This window comes from Carassius gibelio, chromosome A8 (genome assembly GCF_023724105.1).
Source record: "Carassius gibelio isolate Cgi1373 ecotype wild population from Czech Republic chromosome A8, carGib1.2-hapl.c, whole genome shotgun sequence".
Taxonomy (NCBI): domain Eukaryota; kingdom Metazoa; phylum Chordata; class Actinopteri; order Cypriniformes; family Cyprinidae; genus Carassius; species Carassius gibelio.
In genome coordinates this window covers 9916649-9923761 of record NC_068378.1, presented here as the reverse complement: position 1 = coordinate 9923761, position 7113 = coordinate 9916649, and the positions used below count along the sequence as shown (strand labels likewise).

Sequence of the window (7113 nt, the reverse complement as noted above, 5' to 3'; positions counted from 1 at the left end):
TTCAAATCCATTTACTCTTCATGACTGATGTAACAATGGTTTTTCGCCATCAAAACAATGGGCTTTTCAAATGACTTAGGAACATGCTGTTATACAGCTGAGTCGTGTCTTGAATTCCAAGTCAGTTAACCACTGCACATTTCACTTTATACTGTAGTAGTTAAAATCTAACAAACTCTTGGTGATTTTTCTGTTTCTGATAATAGCCTATTGGTAAATATATTTTTAATGCATATATTTTTTTATATTTTATTATTTCCTATCTTTTATATTAACAGTTACAAAACATAAATAAAAAACATGTTCACACTGCTACAAAATAACTGTACCACATCACAATAAATTACGTCGTCTTTTAAAACAGACTAAATAAATAAATACATGCCTCTGGTTGCTGCTTTTATTTCAAAGGCATTTTATGTACTTTAAAGGCTTACATTTATGTAAGTTGCTATTTAACTGTGAAAATGTACAAATCCTGATTGTTCATACTTTATTTATCACCTGCTGGAGATTAGCCTACTTGAAAACCATGTATTGTTGCAATCGTATGTTTAATTTCTTCGTGTTTGCAAAAGTTTCTGAGCTTTTTTGCTGTGTAAAAACTGTTTTCATACAGCAATAGCTGGACGCTTTTGCCCATATTAGGATCTTCCTGAAATGGCATTCTGCGCAATGCCCTCCGTGAGTATGAATGAAACGCACACTGCAGGAGAGTTTGCGCTCTGTGATATTCATCTCGCTGTATTCTGGCTCCGAATTAAATATCAAATCATATGCAGACTATCCAGGTCTCTTTGAGTTTAAATCTGTATTTATTCCCACCAGCTCTTGAAAACCTCTATGAGAACAAACTTAACTGAAAAAGTGCGGGGGATGAGTTTCCATGATATTAAAAGTGGGGGGACACGTCCCCGCATAATCTACGCCCCTGCAGTACATATTACTATCAAAAATTAATACATAATAGTTATAATATTATTTCACTTTATTTAGTTTTATATATATATAAATATATATATATATATACAATTATAGTAGATAAACTAAACAATAGTGTGAGATATTATAAAAAAATAAAAGCTAGTCGTAGTATTAAATACAAATAGGCTACATTTATTTTATAGAAAACTTAAAAATAAAATGCTAATATTTACTGCTTTCTTTGTCTGCCTCTTTAAGGAGATTTATGTATTGCCCAATTTTAAATAACTTTGAATAAAAGCTCTAAAGAAAAAATATAAAATAAAAGCGTTTTTATCATATTCAAACTTGTATCTTATTCAAACTATTCAGCAGGCATTCACTGTGGCATGTTGCCTGAAAGTATAAGTAAGAGCGTCAGTGGATGAATGTCATAGTTTTGCATTGTGCTTTAAAAACGGCATGGGATACACTAGATTTATGTATTCATGTTGAAAATAAAACTTATATAGTGCAGTTTGTGATCTAAAATGGTAGGCTAATTGTGTATTAACATTGTCAGAACATATTTAATGGATCTTTTTTTTTTTTTTTTGGTTATGGACCATTTATGTGCACCCCTGTATATAAACACAATTGAACTGATATTTGCAGAACATTTTTTAACCCCAAAAATATCGAACAATAAATAAGTTGCATCAACACTTTTAAAAGCTTATTTCCATAGAGTTTTATTGCTGCAAGCTTGGAAAACGAAGAATATAATTACAAAAGTTCCACAAAAAATGTTTGAAATACTGAAAAAGACGATCTTTCCCTTTCACATTCAAGTGAAGTCCATCTGGACGGAACATTTCAGAACATATACATCCTCCAGACACAAATGCTCTCCACGTTCGCAAAAAAACAACAACATTGTCCATCTCACTAGACCATCTTTCCAACAATATATTGCATCGCTTCACTGTATGTTTAGTTTGCTTGTCATCAACATAACGAGGCAAAACAGAACAAATAGCGAAATACAGTTTGTACTTAAAAGAGTGACGAAGGCGTTCCACAAGCAATGCCATTCGGTTAACGATGGTTTCTGCTGAAACCCCACTAGCGACATCATTTGTCCCAATGTGAATGATTAACAAGGCATCCCCATTTACTCTTGTCAGATGATAAACGTGCTGTTGTGCTGAACGGACCAGAGTAGTTCCAGGATGGACCCAACAATATGCGCCCTCACAGTATTGGTCCAAACCACGGCACATGGAATCCGTCAAGAAGCAAACATTCAGACCTGTAAGAAACAAAACCATTGTCACAACTAAATAACCCATGGGTCAAAAAACAAGAACATTTATTTAGTCAACAAACATACCTTTAGGTACAACGAAGTCTTTCTTCCCAAACCTGGAAACAACCATGTTGCTTTCTGTGCCAACAAAATAAATACAGTATAAAGATTAAAATCTACAAATATAAAGATTAATACACTCGGTACACATACAATAAAAACATTGTTCCGTTCTAAAAAAAATTACTTCTCACCACTTTTCTCCATTTTACACAGACTTCAACAAACAGTCCAACTGAGTGCCAGAACCGTCATTCTCAGCAGTTTAAATAAAAGGTTACATTGACGTCACTTACCCTCCAAAACACGCCCCCTCACCTGGCAAAATAACCTGTTCTGCTGAACCCCTCAGTTGCTCCCAGGGCGCAGGATCTATAGCTGCCCACTAATCTGTGTATGTGTTCACGGTGTGTTCACTTCTCACTACTGTGTGTGTGTACTTGGATAACTTAAATGCAGACCAATTCCGAGTATGGGCTACCAAACTAGCATAGTTTTTGTAAATCTTTATTTAAAAACATCCAATCATGCCACTATAATATTATAAATATCTACTAGCTTGACTTGTCAATTCAACACATTAATAAACAAGATATAGGATTTTACCACAAAATTCAACATATTGACATTACAGCTACAAAATCACGTTTCAGTGCTTAAAGTCCATTTACTTCTTTCCATAGCTCTCACCAATCTATAAAAAATATAGCTACCTCTGATTTTTTGGATTTAAATAATACTAACACAACTCTTTATAGATCACTAAATATTTATTTAACTATTGTATATCATTTAAATAAATAAATATATAGTTTCAATAAATCATTGAAAAAAATTTGACCAGGTTCCACAAAAAATAATTATATATAGCCTACTTTTATTATTTTTTTTATTTTAGGATAATAATGAATATACAGCACCTTGTACATTTCTATAAATAAAACAAAAGACACTTCTGTCACTGACTTTAACTGATTAAATCATACACACAACACATTCTTATATAACCTTATATTGAAAGCACTTTTGTCCTGTATTTTGTTTTTAATACACACCAACAAATACTTAAACACAAATATAATAAAATATAGATAAATAAATATATAAAACATTCAACAATTATAGTCAATTCTGACTGTACTTAAACCATAAATGTTTGAGTTCAAAATATTAAATTAAATAAATTAATAATATTTTACACTTCTACCATCCAATTACAAATCAATCTTCACAAAAAATATCCATAATAAGATTGTTCTATAATGCAAAACTCTTGACTCATTATTAGCCTCCTAATCACATAATGAATTTTCACATATTCGTTTTCTCTTTTAGTTATACAGTACAGCCATATTGTGTCATTGTTATTTCCATACACTTTAAAGTCTGTTAACATTGTCATATTTCACGTATTGGCTGAAATATATATATATTCATAAAGGGACACTTATTGTGAGCATATTTAAACCTTACTAATTGAACAATTATTCCAATGTTTCTTAAAAAAAAAAAAAAAAAAAAAAAAACCTTCCTTTGTCTCTATACATAAAAATAAAAGTGCTTAAGAAAGAATGCCACCACTTAATAGTGTTGATGACAGCAATTACATTTACATTAACCGATAATTTGGACATCTCTAGCATTAATAGCTGATATTTACACCTAAAGCATACAAAGAAATATAATCCACTTTAATGAATAAGACCCATACTTAATTTAGTAAAACTTTAAAAAAGATTGTTAAACACATTTTCAAATCCATTTACTCTTCATGACTGATGTAACAATGGTTTTTCGCCATCAAAACAATGGGCTTTTCAAATGACTTAGGAACATGCTGTTATACAGCTGAGTCGTGTCTTGAATTCCAAGTCAGTTAACCACTGCACATTTCACTTTATACTGTAGTAGTTAAAATCTAACAAACTCTTGGTGATTTTTCTGTTTCTGATAATAGCCTATTGGTAAATATATTTTTAATGCATATATTTTTTTATATTTTATTATTTCCTATCTTTTATATTAACAGTTACAAAACATAAATAAAAAACATGTTCACACTGCTACAAAATAACTGTACCACATCACAATAAATTACGTCGTCTTTTAAAACAGACTAAATAAATAAATACATGCCTCTGGTTGCTGCTTTTATTTCAAAGGCATTTTATGTACTTTAAAGGCTTACATTTATGTAAGTTGCTATTTAACTGTGAAAATGTACAAATCCTGATTGTTCATACTTTATTTATCACCTGCTGGAGATTAGCCTACTTGAAAACCATGTATTGTTGCAATCGTATGTTTAATTTCTTCGTGTTTGCAAAAGTTTCTGAGCTTTTTTGCTGTGTAAAAACTGTTTTCATACAGCAATAGCTGGACGCTTTTGCCCATATTAGGATCTTCCTGAAATGGCATTCTGCGCAATGCCCTCCGTGAGTATGAATGAAACGCACACTGCAGGAGAGTTTGCGCTCTGTGATATTCATCTCGCTGTATTCTGGCTCCGAATTAAATATCAAATCATATGCAGACTATCCAGGTCTCTTTGAGTTTAAATCTGTATTTATTCCCACCAGCTCTTGAAAACCTCTATGAGAACAAACTTAACTGAAAAAGTGCGGGGGATGAGTTTCCATGATATTAAAAGTGGGGGGACACGTCCCCGCATAATCTACGCCCCTGCAGTACATATTACTATCAAAAATTAATACATAATAGTTATAATATTATTTCACTTTATTTAGTTTTATATATATATAAATATATATATATATATATATATATATATATATATATATATATATATATATATATATATATATATATATATATATATATACAATTATAGTAGATAAACTAAACAATAGTGTGAGATATTATAAAAAAATAAAAGCTAGTCGTAGTATTAAATACAAATAGGCTACATTTATTTTATAGAAAACTTAAAAATAAAATGCTAATATTTACTGCTTTCTTTGTCTGCCTCTTTAAGGAGATTTATGTATTACCCAATTTTAAATAACTTTGAATAAAAGCTCTAAAGAAAAAATATAAAATAAAAGCGTTTTTATCATATTCAAACTTGTATCTTATTCAAACTATTCAGCAGGCATTCACTGTGGCATGTTGCCTGAAAGTATAAGTAAGAGCGTCAGTGGATGAATGTCATAGTTTTGCATTGTGCTTTAAAAACGGCATGGGATACACTAGATTTATGTATTCATGTTGAAAATAAAACTTATATAGTGCAGTTTGTGATCTAAAATGGTAGGCTAATTGTGTATTAACATTGTCAGAACATATTTAATGGATCTTTTTTTTTTTTTTTTGGTTATGGACCATTTATGTGCACCCCTGTATATAAACACAATTGAACTGATATTTGCAGAACATTTTTTAACCCCAAAAATATCGAACAATAAATAAGTTGCATCAACACTTTTAAAAGCTTATTTCCATAGAGTTTTATTGCTGCAAGCTTGGAAAACGAAGAATATAATTACAAAAGTTCCACAAAAAATGTTTGAAATACTGAAAAAGACGATCTTTCCCTTTCACATTCAAGTGAAGTCCATCTGGACGGAACATTTCAGAACATATACATCCTCCAGACACAAATGCTCTCCACGTTCGCAAAAAAACAACAACATTGTCCATCTCACTAGACCATCTTTCCAACAATATATTGCATCGCTTCACTGTATGTTTAGTTTGCTTGTCATCAACATAACGAGGCAAAACAGAACAAATAGCGAAATACAGTTTGTACTTAAAAGAGTGACGAAGGCGTTCCACAAGCAATGCCATTCGGTTAACGATGGTTTCTGCTGAAACCCCACTAGCGACATCATTTGTCCCAATGTGAATGATTAACAAGGCATCCCCATTTACTCTTGTCAGATGATAAACGTGCTGTTGTGCTGAACGGACCAGAGTAGTTCCAGGATGAACCCAACAATATGCGCCCTCACAGTATTGGTCCAAACCACGGCACATGGAATCCGTCAAGAAGCAAACATTCAGACCTGTAAGAAACAAAACCATTGTCACAACTAAATAACCCATGGGTCAAAAAACAAGAACATTTATTTAGTCAACAAACATACCTTTAGGTACAACGAAGTCTTTCTTCCCAAACCTGGAAACAACCATGTTGCTTTCTGTGCCAACAAAATAAATACAGTATAAAGATTAAAATCTACAAATATAAAGATTAATACACTCGGTACACATACAATAAAAACATTGTTCCGTTCTAAAAAAAATTACTTCTCACCACTTTTCTCCATTTTACACAGACTTCAACAAACAGTCCAACTGAGTGCCAGAACCGTCATTCTCAGCAGTTTAAATAAAAGGTTACATTGACGTCACTTACCCTCCAAAACACGCCCCCTCACCTGGCAAAATAACCTGTTCTGCTGAACCCCTCAGTTGCTCCCAGGGCGCAGGATCTATAGCTGCCCACTAATCTGTGTATGTGTTCACGGTGTGTTCACTTCTCACTACTGTGTGTGTGTACTTGGATAACTTAAATGCAGACCAATTCCGAGTATGGGCTACCAAACTAGCATAGTTTTTGTAAATCTTTATTTAAAAACATCCAATCATGCCACTATAATATTATAAATATCTACTAGCTTGACTTGTCAATTCAACACATTAATAAACAAGATATAGGATTTTACCACAAAATTCAACATATTGACATTACAGCTACAAAATCACGTTTCAGTGCTTAAAGTCCATTTACTTCTTTCCATAGCTCTCACCAATCTATAAAAAATATAGCTACCTCTGATTTTTTGGATTTAAATAATACTAACACAACTCTTTAT

General features: G+C 32.0%; 2 long non-coding RNA genes across 2 annotated transcripts; both read right to left on the bottom strand.

Annotated features, from left to right (window-relative positions):
- Positions 1-2142: 2142 nt before the first annotated feature.
- LOC128018392 (uncharacterized) lies at positions 2143-2882 on the bottom strand. The gene is made up of 3 exons (XR_008184858.1): positions 2467-2882; positions 2297-2350; positions 2143-2215 (listed from the first exon to the last, which is right to left on the bottom strand). It is a non-coding gene; the product is annotated as an uncharacterized LOC128018392 (long non-coding RNA).
- A 2813-nt stretch (positions 2883-5695) lies between these two features.
- LOC128018388 (uncharacterized) lies at positions 5696-6960 on the bottom strand. Its single transcript, XR_008184851.1, has 3 exons — positions 6552-6960; positions 6382-6435; positions 5696-6300 (listed from the first exon to the last, which is right to left on the bottom strand). It is a non-coding gene; the product is annotated as an uncharacterized LOC128018388 (long non-coding RNA).
- Positions 6961-7113: the final 153 nt, after the last annotated feature.